This window comes from Vulpes vulpes, chromosome 13 (assembly GCF_048418805.1).
Source record: "Vulpes vulpes isolate BD-2025 chromosome 13, VulVul3, whole genome shotgun sequence".
Classification (NCBI taxonomy): Eukaryota; Metazoa; Chordata; class Mammalia; order Carnivora; family Canidae; genus Vulpes; species Vulpes vulpes.
Genome location: NC_132792.1, coordinates 136370008 through 136396715, shown reverse-complemented (window position 1 = coordinate 136396715; position 26708 = coordinate 136370008). Strand labels below are relative to the sequence as shown.

Genomic DNA, 26708 nt, shown 5'->3' with positions numbered 1-26708 from the left:
TATAAGAAGCCCATATATTGTGGATTGAAAATGTGTAGTTCAAATAATTAACCAGCTCCCCTTGAGCTTTCAGGCCTTTGGGCCTTCCAGGGTGGTCAGTCACAGGGTGGGGAAGGAGCTTACCCATGTCCCCAGGAGGGCACTATTTCTACTCCTATTGTAGCCCCTCCTAAGTCAATGGTAACACACAGTTCAGCTTGGCTCAGCAACCATGCTTACTTGGGGGGTGGGACAAGCACATTGTTTGCACAAACCCTGAAGAGGACTGGAGGAGTCCCTAGCTTTTTCCCAGCAAGGACTGCAGCTCTGACCCTGTCTAACCTTCATCTGTAGTATGCAATGGTCATCCTTTGTTTGGGATGGTTAGGTGCCTGGGGAGCACATGAATTACTCAGAAGTGGACCTGGCCTTTGCGAGCAAGGTGGAAGGGGGAAGGACACTATGCTGGCATTCAGGAGAGATTCTGGGTTATTTCTGCTCATCCTGGGTGACCTGGGCTGTTCAGTTTTTCTGGGATAGCTTCACTTGCCTATGCATTCAATGGAGATAATCATATCATTTCCTTACACCTTCAGAGTGTTGACAGGAGTCTAAAATATGTGTGAAGATACTAACAAATAAATTACTAAGGTCCTCCATGAATAGAAGTTCTAGGGCCATGGCACATTCCATGCTACATTGGATGATTTATTCACTTTCCCTGGGATAGACTTTACATTTACTTACAGGGTCAAATTCCATGAACTCCAAACACCCCTTTGTCCTCAGGATTCCTGTTCCTTTATCCTAAGTGTTCCATCTTCTTCTTCCTTTATTTTTTAAAAAAGATTTGATTTATTTATGCATGAGAGACACAGAGAGAATCAGGGACATAGGCAGAGGGAGAAGCAGGCTCCTTGGGGGAGGCTGCTATGGGACTCAATCCCAGGACCCCAGGATCACAACCTGAGCTGAAGGCAGATGCTCAACCACTGAGCCACGCAGCTGTCCATAAATGTTCCATCTTTGGCCTTTCCTCAATACACTGGCACCCTTCCTTCCCCACCTGCCCCATCCACCCTTTGAAGGACCAGCAGACACGTAACCTTCTCATTCCCTGCCCCACATGTCATCTGCCAGCTTTCCATAGTGGCAGGGGATTGAGAGTTTCTTCTTCTCGTATATCCTTGAATGACATGAGCACTGGCCCATGCTAAAACGTTGGCGGTAGCTGGGGATCAATAATCAGTGCCCTAACCCAAGTTTCATTCTTGAGGAGAAATGCCTGGGAAGCATGGGAAGCTGGTCTTGGTATCAAATCTGCCCCACTTTCCACCAAAGACTGTGCAGGGTCTCTGCGGATCCCCTGCCCAACTCCCGCTAAATCAATTTCCCAGCCCAGCAGAAAAACTGGGCAGGGTTGTATTGAATCTATTCTCCTTCAATGCCCCTCACTGCATTCCCAAATCACATCTGGCTTCTAGTGCTTTTTTCCAACCAGCATTTAATCCTCAGTGGTGATCCTTTTAAGAAATTTAATTTCATTCTCCACCTTTCTCTTCCCACCCAACTTTGCCCATAAAAAATAGTTCTGGGAGTTTTCAAATTCTGACATCACATAAAAACTTCTTTGTTCTGCAAAGTACTTATTCTCAATGCTTAATCCATCTCCCGGCACCGTCTGCAGTGATGCACTGTGTGTTCCCAGGGTTTATAGATCTCTCATTTGCTGGCTGCCTCTTACAACAGCCTGGAAGTTCAGCCTTTTAAAAATCAATCTGGCTCTCTGTGTTCCCCCACCCCACCTCACAGTTTGCACAGGCTGGCAGTCTGTTCACTGAAGTCTTTTGAAGATATTATTAGCTCTTATTTCTGAACTACCTTAGGCCTGCAAGGAAACACCAGCTTGATGCCCTCAACCCCGCCCCACATGGACACCTTCACAGCCATCCACACACTCAACTCCATCCTTCCCTCCAGCAGGAACATTTCCAGAATTGTGGGTGGAAAGATTAAAATCCCAGGTACTACCAGAAAGCCATAACTAGAACCCTGTGATTCCATAAATGATCAGGAGAAAAAATATTAATGATAATAACAAAAGTGGCAATCAAAATTAGTATTAAAAATAAGGAACACTTTTTTTTTTTTTTTTTTTTGGAATCTCACCCTGTACCAGGCGCAGTGTTAAATACTTTACCTGAGTTATAACCCTCAGAAAAATCATGGTGATAGGTATTATATCCTCATTGTTCAGATGCAGTTGGGGCACAAGGCAAGGAATGAGTGAGTGACCTGCTCAAGATCACACAAGCAGGAGCTAGTGGAGTCTGGATTAGGCTTAGGCTGTCTGGCTCCAAAGCCCATGCCCATATCCACTACTCTGCACTGCTTTCCTGAGACCAATTTGAGGGAACCAAAGCAAATGAGAATAATTATCATAAGAGCACTGGGGTAGGCACGACTGGCAGGGAAGGAGTCACAAAAAATCACAGCCACTCCAAAAGTAGCCATGTAGGTAGGGCAGAGGAAAAAGGAAAGAGCAGTTCCCAGAAGGAAAGCAGTCAATTCCCCAAAGGAAAGGATGCTGGGAAGATCATCAAACAAGTGTGCCTTAGAGTGACCTTGGGTAGGTCAAATCACCTAGGATGGTGATGACAACATGTTTCTTCCTTACAGAACTGTTGTGAGGACAAAATAAGAAATTATATATAAAATGCTTGGCATGGTGCCTGGCACATGGTAAATAGCCAATAAATGTTAGCTATTACTATTATTAAGTCTGAGCCATTGCAAGCTCGCGGTGCCTGGCTCAATTTTATTCCTTATAAATAAACATTATAATACTAAATCCCTTGGCACACAAAGTTCTCATAGCCAGTTCTTTTTCCATCTTGGAAAAGTGGAGAAACAGCGAAGGCAAGAGGTGTGATGTCCCCAGAAGAATCTGCTCTAGGATGACAATGGATCCAGCAAGCGTGATGGGAAAGCAGGGAATGGAAAGCTTTAAACGGGTCTTTTCTGAGTCCATGCCCTTTATGCATTTCATGGCAGGCCAGAGATTTGAGGGCTCTGAAGTTGGTTGGGAATCCTCCTTTCCTGACAGCGCTTCCTCCTTGCCAATGGTCCCTGGCACATTGCTCAGCCTCCCAGAGGCTGAAGCGGACAAGGCCAGAGAGAGCTGGCAGTCCCTGGCTAGTGAGGAAAGAAGACAGATTCCTTACTCCTTCCATCTTAGCCTACAAAAACGTTTATGCTTCGGGAAACTTCCAGCGCTGTCAAGGCCTCCTCATACCTGCTCTCTATCTCTTCCCCAGACTCAGTGAGTCCAGCTTAGAGAACATTCTTTGGTTGGCAGATTGGGGGCTGAAGGAAGGAATCAGACATTTGGAGCCCTAAATGCCAAATGCATCAGTCTAATTTATTCAGATAAATTTTCATCTGGGTATTTTCTATACTATCAAACTCTGTATCCTTCAGTGAAGACATTTGTCTTAGCTGAATAAAATCTCTTAATGGTTTAATAAAAAGCACTTAACTCAGTTTTCCTAGTTTTATGAGTGCCTTGAGGTCCTTTAGGAGAGCAAACATCTTTGCTAGGATCATTGAGGGAAACATAATTATTCTTCTGCCTTCTGATATATTATTTTCTGGAAGGAACAGTTCCAGATGCTCATCATATGCTTGCAAATCTTCCAAAGCTCCATTGAAGGACAGGGTATTCTCAATGATGAACTCAGTAGTGTCTGTCCTTCCTTCCACAACTGACCTGCCGGTTTCTTCAAAGACATCTTCTACTTCTTTATTCCTTTCTTTGCTGAAATAGCATCCATGTTATTATCATTGCCAATTTGTTCTGTTCAGAATAAATGGAGAGAAGAGTCTGGAGGTCAGTTAGAACCAAGTGCCAGGAGCAAAAGCCAAGCAGGAAATTAGGTTAGTAGAAATTTCATGAGGACAAAAACAGTTGGGGAAGGGACAGAGGAGCAAATGGAAAGAAGCAGGGGGGAGTCAGAGAGAGGGCCAGGAAGCAAGGAAAGGGCAAAGGAGTATGACCTGCAGAGGGAGAGAATGCAGAGGTGAGGGGAGGAAATGTATGCAACAGGAAAGTCTGGGGAAAACAAAGAACTGGGACCAACATAGGAGTAGGAGATGCGTGAGGGAAAGAGGAGACAGTGGGAGCACAGGGAGGAGAAAAAGGGAAGGGCAAGAGGCTGTGGGGGGAGAGGGAAAGTAACACATTAGGGACTGTAGAGGGTTGTAGTGAAGAGCTTCATAATCAGACTGGAGCACAGAGATGGTTTTCATTTTCCCAATACCCCAGTGAAGTAGATAAAGGCTCAGAGAGGTTCAGTGACCTTCTATCCACCATTCTGCCCATTTATCTACTCCTTTGGTCATTGAGAGAATATTTGTCGAGCATCTTCTATGTGCCCTGCTCTGTGCTACAGATCGGGGATGTCGAGGAGAACAAAGCAAAAGGTCCTTGCCCTTTAGGAGCTCGTGGTCCAGTGGGGGCATATGGACAAGTAAACTGGCAAGTACAGCACCATGAGATGACAGTCACAGGGGTGCATGGGCCATGGGCTCTGTAGAATAGGTCCCTGAGGGCTGTTGGTACCAGGCAAGGTACCTATAGGTACAAAGGTGAGCTGCCAAGAGCCCTCCAACTTCAGGGGAGATCAGTGACTGAACTGGAAGCCCAATCTCCTGGTTGCCAGTCCCCCACATTCAGCTGCCTCTGGGATCTGGTTTTGTCCCCTTCAAAATCCAACATCCTAACAACTTATCTCTAAACTAATAGCAGAGAATCAAATCCAATAACAATCCCCCTTCTCTACCCATTAGGAAGCCTACAGTAGCTCACTCTTCCTTTCAAGGTCAAATCCAAACTCTTAGCATCCAGGCCCTTCCTCCTTCAGCTGTGTTTACCCTTTACCTGTCTTCTCCTCCTTTCCCCTTTCTTCCCACTGTGTTCTAGCCACGCTTCCTCTTACAGGTGTAGGGATGGACCTCCACTGTCTTACAGCTAAGGCCCTTTTTGTTGCTTCTGCCCCATTCTATTGTCCCAAAGCCCTGGGTGTAATCTTTGAACTCATCCCAGACTCAGCTCAGGCCCTACTTCCTCTCAAAGAGCCCTCTCCCTCTAATCCCCCACTCTGAGCCACTATAATTAGATATCCCCTCCCCTAGGCTCCCACTGCATCTCCCTCATAGCAGTTACCACACAGGACATCTTACTCATCTCCTAATTTGTCTGCCACCCCCAGTAGAAATGTGAGGCCTCCTGAGGCAGGGATGGTAGGTAGCCTATTCATTTACCTGTTTACCACTGGCAATGGGCATAAACTCTTTGCTTACACGGAGTATTTAGTAAATCCTTAGGAAGCTGACTTGAAATGAGTGCCCAGTGAATTAAGTTGCAGGCACCCTCTAGCTCAGTTTGGAGTGATTGGCCAGGGCGATCCCTGGGCGGCTCAGCAGTTTAACGCCTGCCTTTGGAGTGATTGGTCAACTTTTCCTCCCATAAGAGACAAAGCAAGCTTTGATCTGCAAGACAGAATTGTGGACTTCCCTATGAGAGACCACTGGGTGAGATCTCTATCTTGTGAGGTCTAGGTACCTCTCCTGGCTGTGTCTGTGTGCACACACAGCCTAGGGAGGGTGGCAGATTTGGATTTTGGCACTCTTGGGGCTAGCTCCACATTTATAGAACCTTAGAGAAGTTTCAGTGAGTTTGACTCCAGTAATCTATTAAGAAGTGAACAGAGGGATCTTACCATCTCCATCCATTGCACTGTTCCTAACCAGTTAATTTTTTCATATGTTCAACTAATAATTATAAAGTACCAGGCTAGATACTCACCTTCATGGTATATCCCCTCAATGTACGTTTATTTTGCTCTGCTCAGGGTACAGAGTGCTACTGTTCTTTGCTGAGTAAACTTTAATCAGCATTTCCCTCATTAGCTTATGGTAGCACATAAGCTTATGGTTCATGCAATTCGTTTCATCTTTTTAAATTTAATAAGCCACAAGTTGGATGGTCATTAAGGGTCTCCTGTTGTGCGTGAAGAACCGAAAATAAACACGGATAAAATTAACTCTGGTTCATTATGTTCAGCAAGAAAAGTTTTATCCTCTCCAGTCATCATAGTGAAGGCCAAAGGCGAAGTAAGGAAAGTGCTGTTTTCATTTCCTCCCCTTTCCTGTAACCGTGTGACATAAATAACATGACAGTTAAATAGTAGGTTAATTTGGTCATCCTAGTAGCTGATTTGGATCATCACAGTGCAGCCTAGTGGACTTCCATCACTAATTCTTCTGGGATCTAAAGATTAAAAAAAAAAAAAAAGAAAAGAGAAAGGAAAAGAAAAACTGTCTTTTCCCTTGAAGAATGTGCAGTGACATACCCAGAAAATGTCAATGAACTGACTGCTCAGTGTATCTAATGTGATGACACCTGGGGCAAGGTGTGTGACTGGGGAGGCACAGTGTATCAGGAAGGCCTCACCGAAGAGATAACCCTTAGACCCTATTCAAATGGTTCTGGTACAGAGGAATGCCAATCAGGACAGCTATTACCCCCATTCCCTACCGGACTCATTGGAACAGTGTTTTTTGGACAAAAGGCTATGCTTGTCCCTAGAGAAAAGTTCTGGGTTCATCTAGATTCCCAGATTCCTATCTGAGTTACCACGGTGAAGGTTTGAATCCGTGGTTGATCTGGAATACTGCCTTCTGATAGTGCTCCAATCAGAAAGTTATATCAAAAAGCAAAGACCAACATTTAGCCAATGCTCAATCCTCACAATCACCATCCTCTTTCCCTGAGCCACCCACAAATGCCACTCCCCAATAAGGGAGTTTTTGGCCATTGTCATTCTACTGGGGCTGTGTCTCAAGTGGACTTGTCTCAAGCAGCACCAGTCATTCTAGGGAAGGGTAGGGTCTTGCCTTCTCTCCAAGCAGCAGAGAGAACTGTCCCTCATCTCTACTTCTGAAGAAGGGCTTAGTGAGAGGAGAGAGCACATTGAAATTCATCTCAGAATTTTATCTCTACAATCAACCTTTAAGATAACAGAATTTTCCATGCCCCAGGCTTTCCCTGCAACGATTAGTACTAGCACAGATGTTGGAAAATGTTAATAGTGGCCTCTACTGTCCAGACATAGTATTACCACACACTTAAATCTTGTCTAGATATTTTCATATTCATTCATGCATTCATTCACTCATTCATTCATCCATCTAGTCATTTTTTCGATAAACATTTATTGAGTATTTACTATATGTCAAGCTAGTAAGATAATGTGATTCAAAGGGTACAAAGATGAATGCTCCACTCCCCTTTCCCTAAGCTCAAATTTTCTTACTGGTTCAGACATAAAGCCTGAGATTTAGAAATTTCTTTCTCCTTGATTTTAAGGTAGAGTAATCAACTGTGACAATGCAGAGGATCTTCAGTTTAAGATAACATTTGGTAGTCATTAACACTTTAGCAGAAATTAGTTTATTCTATCAGAAAGAAGCATCCAGGGCAAATAAATACAGAAACATGTTAAGTGTGGATTAATAAAAGGATAAGAAGTAGTCCAAGATATGCCCCTAGGAAAGATAGTGCAATGAGATCCAAAAGGTTAAAAGGAGGGTTGGGGACATTAGTCCCCAGGAGAAAAGAGGGAGGCCAGAGTAAAGGCAGTATAACTAGTGGCTTTGGGGCATGTGTTCTGAGTTCACATATGACCTCTATAATTTATTGGCATTTGATTTCATGCGAGCTTCTTAACCTCTCTAAACTTTCCTCCGAATTTCTCATATTGCATTGTGGGAACTGAGCTGTATATTGCCACATGAAGTACTTAGCAAAGTGCCAAGTATAGTGTAAGCATTCAGTAAATATTAGCCATTATGATTAGAGGGGAAGAAAAATGAAGCTATAGAAGGCAGGGATGAACTACTGCTCATAGTTTTGACTAAATCCACCCTTCTCTCTGCTATCACATTCTCCAGGTCAGTTGTTTGTGCTGCTTGCTTAGTTTTTCACAGAGCTCGCCTTCAAAGGGCATAGCCCTGAGGCATATGCAAACTCCTGACCTTGCAGCTGGAGAATGGAGCTAAGGATCAGTCCTGCTGGAGGAGTGCAGAGGTCACTGTCAGTCCTGGGACTGCTATGAGGAAGCTGAGGGAAAGCCTCCATAGAGATTTCCAGAATTTAGCACATGAGGGCTGATCATTCCCTGTGACCGTTGGGGCCTCTCCTCCCTCTGCTCCTGCTCCTATTGACTAGTGCCACTACCTATCCTTGTTCCTTCAGAGAAAAACAAAAACAAGAGCTACTTTGAGAGGTCTCAAATACCTTAATATCTATCTAGAATCTGACCAGAATCCTATTCCTGGAGATTTCAAGTAGATCTGTCAATAGTTATACATCTTCCAAAATTAGCATGCCTCATTAGCTTGGCTCAGAAGTAACTGGAGAATGCAGCTACCCACAGCAGCTGGGAGGGTTTTCAAAGGAACCAGCCAGCCACAAAGCATATCAGAGGGGTGGCACGAGATCCTTAGAAATCCACTTCTCATATTCAGAGCTCAGAGCTCAGTGAGTCAATAACCAATGAGTGATCAAACTGTACTGTTATTTTAGTGTGGTGTCAAGAATGGTACATGGGTCTAATTCGAATTCCAACCTCAGGAACTCTGGTTGCCAAGTCCAACCAGAAGACCTAGATGCAATAGAAGCTGACAGGCTCATGTGGAGTTAGAGAAATTATGGGGCTGAATTTGGGGTAATGGGTTCCAGGATTAAAATTCATAAGGAAAAGAGGAGGATAAAGACTACTCTACCCACTTAGAGATTCCCTAGCTGAGTAGCCTAAACACTTTAACATAGAAGAGCAATAAAGGCATCTCTGGGGGATACTGACTTGTTGGTGGGAGGACCTTTTTTAGGGAGACCTTAGGTGAGGCTTTCTGAATGTATTCCAATCCAATGCTAGGAAAATAGGTGCCCTGATGTTTTCAAGGAAACCAAAGAGTTACACTATGGGCAGAGAAGGTGTCCTTCCTATAGCGAAGAAGCACAGTTGGGCAGCCACTCGGCCGCCTCTCTAGAATTATCATGAAACAAAGTGCCTCCGGTGGTTGGGAACAAGTTTTCTGGAACTTGCATCCCAGCTCTACCTGTGTGTGATCTTAAACAGGCTTTTTTAACTCTTCTGAACCTTAATTTTTTCACCTGCCAAATGGGGATAATAGTGTCAAGCTGCTGCAGTGAAGATGAAATCATGTACAGAAGAGGCTTGGCATAAAATAATGCTCAAAGTATAGAGGCTAATATAATCCATATGCCCCAGAACCTACTAGTTTATAACCATAGCAGGAAGTTCTATTTCCTTTTACTGGCTGCATTTGTACCATATGAGCCCCAGTGGCCTAATTGCCAGTGGTCATAAGTAGAATTTAACAGAGGCTACTGACAGTTTAAGCACCATTCCTGGAGAAGCAAGAGCAGGTCCTACCAAAGGGAGGCAGCCAAATTGTCTTGTGTCAACAAGGTCCCTTGATGTCCTCTTCCACAGTGGTGGGAACTTTGAGCTGGGTATCAATCTCCTTCCATCCTTTCTTTCATCAAATGCAGATAATGGACTTGTTAACAGAGGGTGGATAAGTGTTACCAAAGAATACTGGGCTCGATAGAATTCAGTCCCACACACAGAGATGAATCCAAGGGTTGGATCTACTCTACCTCTTAAACCACAAAGGTAACTGAATGTTTACAAAATACATAATTGGATAAAGAAATGGAAGCACAGAGAGGTTAAGTGATCTACACAGGTCAGACCCTGTGCCCATATTCACATGGCAACTCATCTCTGCTCTCTATTGTACTCTGCCTTTCCCCCCCAAATTCATGCAACTCAGTCCTGCCTGCTCCATTCCCTCTCTTTCTCTGCTTCTCTTCCACGAATTTCACCACTTGCACTCCATGTGGACAATGTATGCATACATATTGAAAGTTGGTGCAAGTTTCCTCACCCAAAACTGTGTAGAGCTGTGTATATAAATTAAACCGGGAGTTTCCAATTATCCACTCTAAAGAGAATCGCCAATGAAGTGAAGAATCCAAGAGAGCAATTACATATAACCCCAAATGGTTTATTTTTAATGTGACGATGAACTATATGCTCCTCTATTTGCAGCGCATTTAATTTCTCCATTGCACCTTGTGATCACTAATATGCAAGTGAATTTGCATTCTTTGAGCACCCAGCCAATGACAGTGTAGGCGAGCCATCCAGAAGCATGCTGGGTGGCAGAGGAAGCCAGCTGGAGACTAAATACTTGCTCTGCAAAGATCTGCACTTAAATGACCTGTCTCCACCCTGGGGGATGATCAAGACTGAGGGACATGGCAGGAGGGGAAAGAAGAACACACTGGGAGCACTGGGAGATGAGAGAACAGACAACTTCTACAGGTTCCTTCCAACTGTGTGTGTGCATGTGCATGTGCGTGTGTGTGTGTGTGTGTGTGTGTGTGTGTAAGAATGAACTCTGTGTGCCTCAATTAGAATAGCCTTTCCCTCCAAATTCTTTCCTCTCTTTCTCCACATCCTCTAAGCCCTGACTGGCCTTCCCCAATTCCCAAGCCAGCAGCATCTTTCGTCTTGTATTTGTATGATTTCCGGTGTGCTGGGCTTGTCTATTTTCATTAGACGGTGCTCTCCACAGGGCAGGGAGCTGGGTCCGCTCGCATCGGCAAAGCACCGTGTGTGTCCAGCACCTTATAAACAATACAAACAGACAAGAAATTGGCTAATGCCTGAGATAAGCAGTTGACACAAAAATCCACGTGTAGATGGCATCGCAGAGAGAAGTAAAAGCACAAACCTCCACGTGGGGTTATAGGAAGCAAGCTTTTCAAAGAGATGAATGTTACAACCCAGAAAATTTCATCAGCAAAAATATTCCAAGCAGGTTCTCTGAGTATGTGTGGAACATATGAAAATGGCACATCTCCTTTTATGCCGGAGCTAGGAAAGAAAATGTTATTAGCAGGAATGACATATGTGAGCTTCGCTGTGAATAAATATACAATGTCTCTCTCTATATTATATGCATAATAATAACACCTCAAATCTATATGGTGCTGTGCTTCCCAGGAACTAAAAGTGATCCATGGTTATTATCATCTCATTTATCCTTATGGATTTTTTTCACTTATATTTTGCTAATGTGTTACCAAAATATAGAAACATTTAAAAGCCATTCTTCTAGCACTCTTTTTTTTCATGCAGTCCTACCTTTCCATTATCCTCTCCTTAAAATGCAGTTAGGGGAAGGAGCTGTAATCCCATTATGGGGTCCTGCAGTTTATTCATAGGTTTGCATAGCAGATGCCTCCCTTGTGCTGTTAGCAGGTCTCTAAGGACCAACAATCTTGAGTTTGCTCCCCCAACCTCCCATCTTGAGCCTCCACAGAAGTCAGATTCCCAAAAGGGCCACCATTTGGGGTTGGAGTATCTGTCAGGTAATATGTCTTTTACTTAAGAGAGGAGGGGTCATGCACAAAGTTGTGATTACTTGCTAATGCTTTTGCAAAGAATCAGTCAGCAGATAAATTCATTCACCTTCCAGTAAGCCCAGAAGTAGAACTAGAGGTTCTTTGACTGGGAGGTGTGACTTTGGGGAGCTGGGGTGGGAGTGTGGAATATAAATTGTTTCCCATACCTCCAAAGAAGAGAAGCCCAGAGGGTACAATTTGGAGGCAGGCCTTGGGAAGTCACTGAGCAGCATGAGAACCCTGGGGGCTATGGACTGGGTGCTCAAATGAGCTATCGAGGTAGGAAAGTGAGTGAGGAGCACTAAAACCACCTATAGAGCATTTCTGCCCCAAAGCAAGGCCTGAATCTGCAGTGTTCTGAGTTATAAAAGCCCTTTTGCCATCCATTGCTTACATAGGCCTCTGGGTAATCTTATAAATCAGACCATTTTATAGATGTGTCAACAGATGCTCAGGTGGTTTTCCTGAGGTCTCCCTATTCTGTGATCATGGTACACGCTAGCTTGCTTCTAGGCTCTGGGTGATAGGTATGTGGTCACCAAGTTATCTGTGCAAAGACTCAACAGAATAAGAATGAGACAGCAGACTACCCCGCACAGGTGTATTGATGACTTTAAGGCCCATGGGCTAAAACCAACATGACACTCCTTTGATTCTCCCATCTGAGCTGTGTGTGGTCTTTCTGTGCAGCTCTTTAGTCACCACAGAGCTCTTTACTCTGTTGACCCAATGCCCCTTCTGGCTGCAGAGCTAGCTTGCTACTTAAAATATCATTTTATTATAGCACTGTTGAAGTTTTGAGGAGCAGCCAGGTACTCTGGAAGAAATGCCAGTTGTAGTCCTTCAGTGATTTCAAATTCCTGCTTATTCTCTGGATTCTCCTTCTTATATTTATTTATTGATAGTAAGTAAGCTGGATAGGAACAAGTTTTGTTTTCTTATCCTGGATAAGAACAGAATGATTTGGGAGCTCTGAATCCTATTTGCACAGGCCTTAAGGAGGCCTTTTCGACTTTAGAAGATGAACACAAATTCATCAAGATTAAGAAAATAAAGGACAAGAGTGTACCAGGGCACAGAGCGTACACAGTGTAGAGCATGTGCAAAGGCACAGCAGCACCGACCCAGAATTGCATGTTCCCACAACCGTACATTTGGCATTTGTGTGGCATAAACTATGAGTCATGGGAAATAAAGCCAAAGGAGCATACTAGGATCAGATTATTAAAGACCTTTTTTTTGTACCAAAGTGCTTGATTTTGTCCCTCTATTCCCCCCAAAAACTAGCATACTGACCACGTTTACCATATTGTTTTGTGTAATTTTTTAACCAACTCAGCGGCACCCCCTCCCACCTTCCCAAGCCATCAGGTTATGGAATAATAGGCAGAAATGTGCCATAAATTTTTAAATATTGCTTGGGCAGAACAGGGGAAGAAATCTAGGGAGAAGGCAAGGAGGGCAAGGAGGGCAAGGAGATCAGATGGAAGACATTAGGGAGAGTCCAGATAAGAGTCAATGAGAATCTGAAGGAAAGCAGCAGTGGGGCACAGAGGGGACACCAAGGCAGCACAGAGGACTTGGGACTAGGGTCATAGAGGGATTGCTGCCTTGGGCATCCTGCCCTGCTTTTGCATGGGCAGCTGCTGCTCTAGACTTCCTCATGTCGAACCCAAGCCACTTACTTACTTGAACACAGCACATTCTCATGTGCTAGGCATTGCTTGAAGCATGTAAAAAAATAACACTAATTTAATTCTCACAGCAGCCCATGAGGTAGGTACTACTGTGACTGCCATATCACAGATGGAAAGATTGAGGCATGAAGAGGTCACGTAGCTAAGGTCTTAGTGCCTGGGCTTCAAGCAACATTACTATCTCTCGGCCCATTCAGTGACATTCAGCAAATACTTATCTAGGAAAACTTTTTGCTAGCTATTATGAGCACATTCCCCTCACGCAGCGCATTCTAAGTGTATTCTTTCTTACATAGGGCAGCATTTTAGGCATCCAAAGACAGAGATGGCCCCTGCTGCCAGCACCTTTGTTCTCTGTTTTCCAGAAATTTCCAGACAGCCCTACTGGCCTCCAGGGCGTACATGGCCCTGGGCTGTCTGTCCTCTTGTGCTCTTGAATCACTTTCTTCTCTCAAAGAATGAACTCAGAGCCCACTGCTCCAGTCTCCAGCTTTGGGTCTTCAATTAGTCTGCTAGAACTACCATAACAAAGTACCACAAACTGGGTGGTTTCAACAGCAGAAATCTATTTTCTCACAGTTCCAGAGGCTGGAAGTCCAAGATCAATGTAGTGGCAGGGTTGGTTTCCTCTGAGGCCTTTCTCCTGGGTTTGCAGCCAGCCATCCTCTTGCTGCCTCTTCATGTGGTCTTTTCTGTGTGCACACAACCTCCTAAGGTCTCTCTGTGCATCCAATCTCCAATTCTTGTAAGGACACCAGTCAGACTGGATTAGGGCCACTGCAACAGCCTCATTTTAATTTAATCGCCTCCTCAAAGACTTTATCTCCCAATATGGTCATCCCATTGTGAAGTATGGAGGGTTAGGACTTCAACATATAAAAATTTGGGGGGAGGGCACACAATTCAGCCCACAGAAGGACTCTTCTCTCGATCCTTCCACCACCTAGCTCAACTTTTTGCCAAATACACATCTTTGGAAAGATACCATATTATGGGGATATAGTGAATTAAATTGAAACATATGCATCAGTAAAATGGATCTTCCCAGAAATGGGGAATTTGCATGTACAGTGATTCCTAATATGACATTCTTCTGCTTCCATCCCAGAGTGGCTTGTGCTCTGACAGCTCAAGGGGAGGCAGTAGTGATAAAAGCACACAAGCTAGCCATGAATCATCTCATTTTAATGCACTTCATTAAAACCAGCATTTTTATTACAAAGACCTGCCAAAGTGAATATTAGACAGAAATGCATGTTAAGCTGTCATTGATCTTTCCGGTTGGATTGTACATTAAAGAGTGTACTTTCTCACTCTGTTAGCCGCTCAAACATGAAAGGGAAGTAAGAATCAAAGGTAAAGTGCCTCATCCTTATGCCTCCACCATCACTATGGCTACCCAGTGGGGCTGAGTGGGCAGGACCAGGCAAGTGGTAGGAGCCACCGAAATCTCATTTCTAAAGCTTTTTAGAAATATGGGCCTTGGGACCCCCCGGGTGGCTCAGTGGTTGAGCGTCTGTCTTCAGCTCAGGACATGATCCCGGGGTCCCGGGGTTAAGTCCCACATCGGACTCCCTGCATGGAGCCTGCTTTTCCTTCTGCCTGTGTCTCTGCCTCTGTGTCTCTCATGAATAAATACATTTTAAAAAAATGAAACATGGGCCTTGGCCATCTTCTCTGCACACCACCTGGCCTTCTTCCACAACTAGAAGGTCACTGCAGTTTACCAGGTGGCTGTTTCCAACCTCTGTTTCCCAGGAAAGAGTCTGACTTATTTCATGCCTTAGAAAAGACAGTTCAGCTAGAAGTCTGTACAGGGTGATGTTTCTTCCCAAGAGTTTCTGCATCAGGAGGGCAGAGTTAATTCAAGATGAGGGCCGGGGATATTAGAGGATCTCCTGGTGATTAGCATGTGCATTTTCCTGCATGTGCGTTACCAGATAGACCACAACAGAAACCAGACATTTAATGGAGAGAAGACCAAAATGCATTTGGCAGCTAGAGAAGAAGTTGTATAAAGAAATTTTGTGTCTGGGGTTTACTAGAACCCGAGATAGAGACAGGACTTGTCTGCAGATAGTTGGACAATTCTCAGTAGGATTCCTGTCTGCTAAAATACAGCAATCCCAGAGGAATGAGTAGAGCTTAAGTGATAAGGGCCAATCCTGCCAAAAAAATAATTTCTTTCAGGACCACCACTTATTTCTAAATAGTCACCTCTCCCATTACTACTATATTCCCCACCACTGCTCCAGACCTTCCTGTCCCTATAGCCAATCTTAACTTGTATCTCAGTAAAACCTTCCAAAGCTAGAGATCCTTGATCCCCCAGCACAAAGATGAGCAGCAAGACAGACCCCCGCGGTGCCACCTCCACCCCAGTGATGTTTTGGAAGGGCAGATAGGAGGCCTGACTCATCATCAAAGCCAATGGGGGTCAGTATTAGAAATCAGAGGTTCAAGCACCCCATAGGGATCCAGATAACCAGATACTCCCTTCCTCCAAGAGATCACCTCTTCCCAACTTAATGGCTCCCCCAATCATGGCAAGTCAGCATCAGAAGAAATTATTAATATCCCAACACCTACAGCCTGACATGATCACTGGTGTGTCAAGGACTCCACGTAAAGAAATGTACAAGCCGTGTGCAACAAGTGCGGAGATGGACAGGGAAGGACATCAGGGAGTTCATCACTCAGACTGGTATGTTAGCTTCAGCCTGTTGTGCCTCAAAAGGCAGTTCTTCTGTTTCACTAATCGCCCTGTATTTATTGCTCTTCACTGTCCACTGCCCAGTTCAGATATGCCAAACAGGAGCAATGGACTTCTTGTTCCTGAGAGCACAGACTTGCTTCTTCCTTCTGCCCCACAGTGGTCCAACCATCCCAGCACCGTCACATACAAATCCCAAACTTTCTAGTGTATCCAGTTATCTCTGTCTCTTCATTTTACCTGACTTTCCACCACATTTGGCGGCACTGACTCTGTATTCAATTATTTGGCAAACATGCATACAGTTCCCACCTTACGCCCAGCCCTTTGCCAAGTTTTCAGCCAACTGTGACATGGGGCACGGACGCTGGAGTTCAGGAGCCCAAAGGCTGATAGGGGAGCAAGTGAATAAACAATTATGAAGTCTGAGATACACCTTGTGTCTGAGAGAGACTAGAGGATGCATACAGGTGTCTCTTCTCTGACATCCCAGATATTTCTTTAGGCTGATTCTCTTTTGAGTCCTCCTCACCGTGGGTCTCCTCTTTCTACAAATTGCCCTCCTCTAACTGGCCCTTGCACACTGGTGCCCGCCCTGCTTCATCTGCCTTTTCATTCCATTCTATACGTTCCCTTTGGATGATCTGATCCATTCCCAAGGATTCGACTATCCCATGCACACTGGTGGCTCTTAAATCTGAACCTCTCTCCTCGGCTCCAGATCCACACACCTGCTTCTCATTAGATTTCTCTTCCGACCCCTTAAGGGCAACATACTCAAACCCGAACCCACTCTCTGCACCCCCACCTCTCTTCAGTTTACTCCTTCCTTCTCACAGTGAACATCCCGCATCTCAATGTCGATGAGAAACCTCTTGGGCATCCCTGCCCCTCCTCCGTACACCCACCATTCCATGCCTGTTGCTGTGTATTTTTCCTCTGAAGAGTTCTTGCATTTGCCCTTTCTGTCCTGCTCACTTGTGCTAATGGAGCAGATGCCTGCTGCATCTCCCACTTGGACCAGTACAGTTGTCTTCAGCTGGTCTCTCTTCACTCCAGTCTGTGAACCACATTGATGCCAGAGAAATGTGTCCCAAATCCAAGCTTCCCATTTTTGAGACTGTAATGTTCCACTTCTTGGGAACTGTGCTGGAGCTCCTTAGTCAGCTTTCCAAGTATCTCAAATCTCCTGCTCTTCCAGGTATCACCGCAGCCCTCAGTCTAGCAGTAAGAAGCCATGCAGTGCCTCCCAAGCCCAACCTTCTACCTCCTCTGTGGCTTTGCATGTCTTTCTCAGCTGTTGGGAAGCCCCACCCCATACACCAACTTTGGTCCCTGCCTGGTGAGTTTCTACACATCCATTAGGGTCTAGCTTGAAACTCTCCTTCTCTCTGAACCTTCTCTGGCCAACACACATAATCAATCACCCTTTGAGTTGTGTTCTTCTGGCAATGAGGCCTCTATCTGCCTCCTGGGAGGACCAGGAACTGTTCTAGGGCCAAAGCTATGGTTGTTTGTGGTTGAAGTCCCAGAACATTGAGCAAAGAGCCAGTGTCCATTTGCAGTCCTGTTCTGTATATGGTCCTATGTTTGCTGGTCATCCCAGCCAGCAGCCTTATAGGTCCATCAGACTTGATAAGCCCAAAGCCAAGTTCTGTGACTTTCTCTTCATGGATTTGCTGTCCATTGGTGGCAATCTCCAGATGCAAGTCCATTTTGACTCCTCCCTCAGACCTGTTCTCTGCCCACTTCACTTACTGAAACTGTCTGGAGACTCTGCCCACCCCACCATCCCCATCACCACTCTGACACTCTATTTCTGACCTTCTTCCATTGTCACCTGGACTAGCAGAGCAGGAGCCTCCCAACCAGCCACTCCGCCCTAGCCTCCCCAGGCCAGCCTCTATACACTCTGAGATCCACTGCCACCTTTCTGATGAGAACCCTAACATGATTCCCTTTTACTCCTCAAAATACTCATAAAATGTTCACCATACTTGGCACAAACCCTCTTTAGTCTGACTGTTGATGGCCCAGTTGCCTCACCTGCTCTGGTCCCCTGACCACCCCTCATCTCCTGCCCCGGCCATCTGACCCCCCACTTCCTGCCCAGCCACACTGAGGCTCTAAACATACCGTGCAGATTCTCATCATCATGCCTTGGCTCTTGCCCTCCACTCTGCCTGAATGCTCTCACCTTGGCTCCTTCTGCTCACACTTAACACTAAAAGTGAGTAACGTTCTCAATTTTCCCCCTTCTTCCTCAGATGAGATGAATTCCTCCTCTTCTGTGTTTTCATGTTTTCTCCTGCTCTTACTACAATATCCTATGCTCTTTGGGGTCAGGAGCCATATTGTACACGATAGAAGCTCAACAAATGTGTAATAAATGAGCATATTTTGTTAAAGAAAAGTCTAAAGGTAAAAAGAACAAACTAATATATATGCCACATGCTTAATATGTAGTATCTCAATTAAACCTTGCATGAACTCAATGAGTAAGTATTATCCCCATCCCTATATGACTGAGGAAGCCAAGGCTCAGAGAGGGCAAGCAACTTGATAGATAACCAGGATGGATCCAAAGCCATACTGACACCTCTGTACTCATGCTGTTTCCTCCACTGCGTGCAGTCTCCTTACTAGTCCAGCAGTAGCAAGTTCTAACCCCCTCAGAAGGTTTTCAGCAAGGAAGGTAGGCAGCCCACATTCCGGGGGACTGAGATTCCCTGCCCCAGTGCAGTGGCTCCTGTGGCTCCGTGAGCCGCCTCCTCCGGGTCTGCATGTCCGCAGGCACAGGGCTGAGAGCGAGCTTTCTCTGCTGCCATATCATATTGCAAACTTCCATCTAATTTGCCATTCCTTCCCTCCCTAAGGACACATTTGCGTTAGTACTTTAAAGGCAAGCTTCTCTCTATGAAGCAGGCACGAATCCATTTTTCACTGGCATTCACATTATGGGAAATGCAGTGCTTTATATATTAACGAGTAATTTTCTTTGCCCAATGCAGTTCAAAATCCAATAAATGTCGTTTAAGCCCAATTTTCCCACTTGTAGGTCAGAGAGGAGCCTCGTGAGGTAGGGGGGAAATTCCTTGTCCTCCTCCCTGCCCTCGCCACCAATGTCCCCTCAGACACCGTCCCACTTGCTATGATCACATTAATAGCAGGGCAGCTGCAACCTCCAGCCCCGTTTGTCAAGGGGCCTCAGGACTCACCATATCATGTCTTGTCCCCCTCCAAAACTCCTAGCTGTCTCCAGATGTTCTGTCCATGGGCGAGCCCCTCAGGCATCTCCCCAGTGGGCTGAAATCCTAAGTCAGAAAGGCCATTCCTCTGAATTCAGCATTGCCTAAATTCTTCTCTTCTCTTTTAGGATGGAATACTCTATTAAGTCATTTACACCTTAGATCATTGTTGCATCTTGCAATCAACCCATGGGTTGACCTGGTTTGAACTTGAGTTTGAAAGGGTTAAAGGACAACCAGGGGGCAGGAGGCAAACAGCTCTGTTTGTTGTTCTTGCAAGGCTGGCCCTCTGTGGCCCAGGGCGGTAGGGCTGGGGGTCGGGCAGAGCAAGAGGCTACCTCTGGCCCCACAGTGGCAGAGAGTGGGCATCACACTCGGGCAGGGCTTATTCCCTCAGCTCTGAGCACAGGACTCCTGGGACACTTAGGAATATGAGTCTAGGTCTGCTCTCTGCATTGAATAATAAGTCAGTAAAATCTCAATTAAAACCAAGTCATAAATCACATTTAATGTTGCCCTGACGGGTCGAATCTAATATGCCAGACCTATTAATCATCTGCCAAGCCCTGGGATCCCAGCCTCCCTCTCCTGAGGATTCAGGGGTTAAGGCCTATTTCTTCCACCTCTGCTACCACTCAATTAGACCCCAGGGAGAAGGCACCAGTGAGTTCTGGGACTGTGTCCTGTCCTGAATGTGGGGCTTGGCAGCCTGCATATGGCTGGGGAGCTCAGATTCCTAAACAGGCTATTCGTCTGTGGGAATGGAATGCTGTGGACCATTCAGGTGGGAGTGGTGACATGTAGCTGCCATAGCTACACATACAACCTATCATGTCAAACAAGTTCCCCACCATCTCTAGACAATGTCAGGTGGTTATTCCAACAGGTAGTGGGCATCAGAGGTCTGGGGGAAGAAGTAAGCCTTCCTGACATAAGCAGATAAATTATGGGAGCCCCATAGAGGGAGCTGGTGGGCACCCTGGCCAGCCCAGGAACATGGGCCAGGACAACCATGATGTCAGGGCCTAGTGACTGCGCAGAAATTCAGGATAGGACTTTGGTCCCTGAGACAGTACGGTTCAAATCTGAAGTTATGGGGGCTGCATCGTACAAATCTCCTGGGAGCTACACAGTGTTTAGGTGAGATAGCATCCAACTGACGAACTGGGGGATCTGGGTTCCATGGATCTAAAATGGGGGTTGGGGGGAAGGAAAGGAGGTCATAGGACCTCCATCCAGAGCCAGCAGGGATCCTACCTTCCTCCAGGATGCCTGGCCGCCATCTAGCACTGCCTGCCTGAGGCCTCAGAGAGCTCTGAGAGGCAAGTGGATGTCCACTAAAAAAGCCAAGGCTGAAGAATGACTAAAGCATGAGATTTGAAGCCAGAGACTGGCATTTGATTCCTAGCTATGTGGCCCCGAGCCAGACACTTTATATGTCTGAGCCTCAGTTTCTCCATCTATAAAACAAAGTTCACAAAATTTAATTCCCAGGACTGTTTGTGAGGTTAAAGGACATACTAACATCAAGGATGATGCCCACATATGGCCAGTAGGGGTTCAAATAATGAAAACTTGTTTTTTAGCGCAACTGTGGAAAGTCTCCTTCTGTACAGTAAGTTCAACAGACCAGGGGCAGAATTGAAGTCAAGGTTGCAGAGCCAGGGTCCAGGTCAGTAAAACAGGGCTAGTGTATAAAAAGGTGGGGACCAAGTTAAAGCTGTCTTAAGCTGCTCCAAAACACCTTGGAATCCCACCAGTGGTTATGTCAACCAGTAGGTCTGCTTACTGGGGGACCTAAGGGACCAGAAGCAGGTGGGTGTGGGCAGATTGCTACACTGAATGTCCAGTTCAGGGGGGCAATGGTGGTTTCAGGTCAGCCTGGCCATAGGCAATGTTGCACCAGAGTGATCCTTCTTCACTCCCTCCATCCCTTCTTCTTCCTTTTTTTCTCTACTTTCCTTCAACAACATATATTTCTAGGTCTCCTACTATGTGTCAGGCATGGAGGCTTGACTCTAAGAACACAGACAGAGCTGAATCTGCAGGAATGCAGAGAGTGGGAAGCAGGTTGCACCATCCCCAAGGGGGGAAAGCAAGCACCTTCTTACTTTTGAAAGAGCTCGTATTAAAAAAAAAAAAAAAAAGTGAAAAACACATATGGGCACTTAGCTGCTTTACGATCAATATGCTTTGAAATCTACTTAAGCATTTGTCATCAAGTCTCATTTTAAGCCATTGACTGACACAAAATAATAGTTGGCATTTATGCATTTATTGAACACTTAGAATATGAGCTAAAAACTTTGCCGGGATTACCTATTTTAACCCTCCCATCTAGGAGCGTCAGTAGTAATATCATCCTGTTTCTAAGTCAGGAAACTAAAGCTAAAAGAAGGGAAGGGATTTCCTGAGGTGTTTCAGTGAGTAAGTAGCAGAGCTGGGACTGCAATGATGGCCAGCCGAGCTCTGAACAGCCCCGTGTCCTAGGACCTCCATCTGGAGCCAGCAGGGCTCCTGCTCCTTCCTCCAGGATGCCTGGATGCCACATAGCACAGGACCTTGACATATATTGATGTTTGTCCAGTCTGTGAGAGCTCAGGAACTAATAACCTCATCTGTGTACTCGCTTTCCAGTCGTGCCCAGACTCAGTGCCCATGTCGGTAGGAGCAGGGCGGGATAGGTGTCTGTCAAGCCAACAGCTCTCTGCCCTCTCCCCTCCAGAAAAGACAAAGCCTTGCAGGTGGCAAAGCCCACTCTCCAGCACCAACCTGGTAGCTGGATTTCTCAAGCCTTGCATTTGAATAATTGTGTTCATTTTTAGTGCCCTTTCCATGGTACTACAACAGGAAAAAAAAAATCAAGTCGACCGGTAGGATAGAAGACAATAAAAAACAAATGTTATCTATTATAATGAGCATTTTTCTAGCCATTGTTAAGGCAATATGACAGTGCAAGGTCCCGAAAGGGCTGCTTTTCTACTCTAGAAAATGACCACAGTTTACATGAACTGTTGTTCACGTACATCTTTTTGGTTTATGACATTTATTTGCTCAGCCTTTTGCTAAGGGACGGTCCAGTGTACAATCCAGAAATCAGCCTGTGTTCCGGGTATGATTACAGCTGAGGTGTGTGGCTTTCCCAGCAACTTCTGACCTAATTGTCAATCCCTGGTTCTCTACTTTGAATCCTTTGGCCAACTTCTCATCCTCCCTGGAGCTGGCAGTGTCTTCTAGCTCTGTCCCATCCACAGGCTTTATCGCTCTTCTTCAGTGACATTCACATTTACTCCATACTATGATTCTGGATATTGGATTTCTGATGCCCTGGGGCTCCTAAGACAAAGGTTAACCCATGTCTATTTAACCTGGTGGACAAAATAGATTTGCCCCTCATTCAGAAGTCCTGAGTTCAGTGCATTTGAGATTTGCCCTATTATCAAATAATTCTTTTCTTTGATTATGTCTCTTTGAGTTCAAAGCTTTCTATCAAGTGGTGGCGAGAAGAGATTTGTGGTTTAGACTTTGTGAGGGATGTGTTTAGTCATGTGAGGATCAAGGGACCAATTATACAGAATTAACAAGCCTATTGTGATAATTGCATGATCTTTTTGACAGCACTAGTGCTTCAGATTCAAGAACGCTGAGACAGGTCAGACCAGAGAAGAGAAGAACATCACTCCTTGGCAACCTTCTGCTTTATATACTCCTGATTATGTTACCAGCTCTCCCCAAAAGCATATATTCTATGGGTGTCTGCCCAACAGCCTTCTTTCATTTCTGCCCTATAGTGGAATTCTAATTCAACTCAAGTGTCTGATGAAAATCAGTTTAGGAGGAGGCTGGGTCCCATCCCACTCCAGCCATTGGGGGGAAGAGGGAAATCAGTCTAAACCAATGATGGTAACTCTGTTCTCCTCTGCAAGGAATTGTCATGGAAATGGGCACATGCACAATTATGGCCAATGAGCTGTCAGACAGCTTTATCACTTTCCAACTTTATCACTTTCCAAAATGGATATAAGGAAGGGAGAACTCCTTTTATTCCACTTCCAAACTTTGGACTTTGCTAAGTAAAAGAATGTGATCACTGTGAGCTATGGCAACTATTTTGAGACCAAGAGGAATCGAGCCTGAAAACAAAAGCCAATGTGATGATAATGTCAGTGTAAGAATACAGAAATAACTTAATAAATAAGTTAATTCCTTGGTGATACATGAAGCTGCTAGATGAACTGGCTTTGCCCATGCTTTGGATTTTGACAAGTGTATACTTTGAAAGGATGTCAAAAGGAGAAACACTGAGGGTGCTGGCCAGATCTTATTTAATGGAGTTTTGGAAATAAAACCAAAAGGCTGAAATCTCTGGGAAACATGGAGTAATTAGGAGCTCCTATTGAAACCTCCAAGTAAGGGTGTCAGTGAACCTAATGAAGCCCTACCTAAAGGTCACCCGCTGCCTCCAGACTCTTGCTTTGTACTCTAGTTTCCCTAGAGATTAAAACAGATATACAATCTTTTAAGGGAGAGCTTCTCCAGTGTGACTCAGAGAAAACTACCCTTTTGCTCTGGTCCCTGACTTCTAGAAAGTTACCATTGGCCTGTGTCTTCTTCTAATAAAAGCACCGTAACACATTTCTACATTCTGTAGAAACAATTTCTAAACATGGTCTATCACTACATCAAAAGAATAAAAACAATCCCGTTGGCAAAGCTGATTATTAATCAAAAACCTCCTTACCGCTCCATCATGCATATTTTTGCCCTTCCCACAAAGTCCTTTCAACCACTGCTCATGTTCTCTGACCGACCGTCTTTGTCTTGCTGCTGTTGCTATAATTTGCGGGGGATGGGTATTGGTATTATGGATAGGGGTGGAGTTATTGGCAAAGCATCAAACTTACCCTGTCAGCATGAATTAACTAAGTTTTAAGGCAACAGGGACATTCCAGTACTTAATCATCATTACAATTCCAGAAATGGTTCCCAGTGAACCCAAATATTGAGACTGCTTATTTTACTGCAGAATCCAAATACACAAAATTAGCAAGATCAGCTCTTGGAGTGTCGGCCGTTGCCAAATAGGAACTTGGGAGAATGCCTATGTATTTTATTAAATTGTGCATAATGATGGTGTGTATCTAGAAGCTGACTTCCCTGGACGAGTACAACTTTATCTTGCGGGCCATGACAGCTCGTTTGAACGGAGGAACACATTTTGATTTTTCTTCTTCCCCATTTATCAAAATGTTTTCAGAACACACACACACACAGTGTGAGGGGACTGAGCTGCTGGCGCATTTCAGACTCATCATGTCTTTCCTTGCTTAAGTTGCTTCTGTGTTTTTATTTGAGTTGGTATCAAATCAGACCTGTCTTGTTTGGAATCCTCCACATATACTAAATTAAAAATACGTCTAGTTTTATGTTGCATGATTTACTCATGCAACTTAAACTAGGTAAGTTAATGACTCAGGAAAGGACTAGAATTGGATATATTTTCTGGTCGAAAGAGGAAGTGATGAGGGCAGCTGGATGTTCTGTGGGCACCTGCTCTGTATCAGGTCCTAGGATCTCACTGAACTCTCAAAACCGCTCTACATTCTAGATACGATTACCATATGTTTCAAACCTAGAAACCCAGTCTCCGAGAGCAGCAGAAGTGGTTTGCCAAGGTCATGCTGCAATTAAAGTGGTAGAGGCTAGAGTCAAGTTTATGACCACCCCTATCCCAAAGCCCTCCCTCTGCCTAGGACACCCCGCTGCACAGATTGGAGACCCAACACAGGGGCAAAGATAAGGAGAGGCTCAGGGCCCCAGGAAAGAGAAAGCAAAAGAATTGGCAGAAATAAAGGACTATCTGAAGGAAACCATTACAAACTCATGGGGGTGGGAGGAAAAGGTCTCATTGAAAAGAAAACTAAGAATTGACGGGGGAAAAAAAAAGTATGAGCAGAAGCAGTAAACACTTGAAAATAAGAAAGTAAGATTTCCCAGGAGATGTTGCAGAAAGAAATCCAAGTAAAAGATGGGAATAAACAGGGGCTCAGAGAGGAAAATATTAGATGTAGAGAATTCGTTTTCTGTGATTTCATGGAAAGTTCCTTGTAGGTTATTTGAGTGGAGAATCAAGAAAAGAACCTTTAAGAAAAACACAATTCAGCTCTGACATTAATGTTATCTAATCTTTGGGGAAGTGCATCTAATATTTTAAATTTTAGACACTTTCACCTCTCAGAGTGATTTCTTAAATCTAAAGGTGAGCCAGGGGAGGAAAACATTTTCTTGGGAGTAAAAGTTGTCCCTCCTGTGAGGTAAATTACATCTTCCTGGACACTGAATGCTACAAATCTCAGTCCCAGCAAATTGTGGCCACCGACTGCTATGAACCCCAATCGGAGGTCAGTGGCTAAAAGAGGCTGTGGATCATCATTCTCCAGAATTGCAGACCCCCACAGGGTAGAAATCATTTCCTGGGGCACCCAGGCTGCTCGACCCATCCATCTGGGGTCAGGAGGAGTGATTCTTGAGGCTTTGAGTGATTTTTTTTTTTTTTTACAGAAGTAAAGAAAAACAAACTCAGTGGTAGAAACCCTCCCCTACTGGGAATGCTCCTGTGGCTTTAGCTCCCCAACTATTTGTGTGTGTGTGTATATATACCCATGTCAGCATGCATCCACGTGTACACATGTGCAGGTGTGTGTGTGCGCGTGTGTGTGCACGTGTATGTATATATATATACTCGTGTCAGGACACACCCATGTGTACACATGTGCAGGTGTATGTATTCACATGTGTGCATGTGTGTGCACGTGCATCTGTATATGCATCCTGCTGTGTGAGTGTATATTTCCCCGGTGTGCATGCCACACCCCCCCCACACACACAAACAACAACAAGGTCTCTGCAGAAGTATCTCTAGAGAGGCAGCCTTGAGTAGCAAACTTAGATTAGAAGCCCTAACCTGGAGCATAGCTGAGTAAACTCTTCCTCTTACCCACTTTGTCACCACGGACAAGTTACTTAACCTTTCCTAACCTCAGTTCCTCTTCTAGGAAACAGGAGTAACAACTCCTGCCCATTGTTGTGAGGATCGAATGAGATAACATGTGTGAGGAGACTTTGGAAGCCAAAGCACATTGTAAAAACAAGTGAGTTCTCCTTTGTTTGGGGGCAAAATGGAAGGTAATGTGTGATCAAATTACTAATTTCTCACCTCCAGTCCAGCGTTTGTCTCCTTGACATCCAAGGGCTGGCTGAATCAGGAAAGTTTCCCATATCCTGGTGTTTCATCCCTCTTGGGAGGAGCGAGGGGCCCTCCCCTGGCCTCCGGGAAGTCCACTAGGAAAGCTTCTCTGCACTCTTTCCAGCACCCAGTGGGTGTCTTGGACTTGCTGTGACATTAGGAGAAAAGAAGCAGGCAGAAGGCAGCAGAGCAAGGCTCTCAAGACTCACATTTCCCTGCCTGCCCCTGTCTTGGTCCCTCCACTCTGGTGGCACATGTCATC

At 45.0% G+C, this 26708-nt stretch overlaps 1 protein-coding gene and 1 long non-coding RNA gene across 4 annotated transcripts in view; one reads left to right on the top strand and one right to left on the bottom strand.

Moving 5' to 3' along the window:
• The window catches only part of TNR (tenascin R), a 409187-nt gene that overhangs the window by 246725 nt on the left and 135754 nt on the right, over positions 1 to 26708 (top strand). The gene's annotated exons all lie outside the window — the stretch shown is intronic.
• LOC140594994 (uncharacterized) lies at positions 7472 to 26594 on the bottom strand. Its single transcript, XR_011996347.1, has 3 exons — positions 26417 to 26594; positions 10870 to 11012; positions 7472 to 10762 (listed from the first exon to the last, which is right to left on the bottom strand). It is a non-coding gene; the product is annotated as an uncharacterized lncRNA (long non-coding RNA).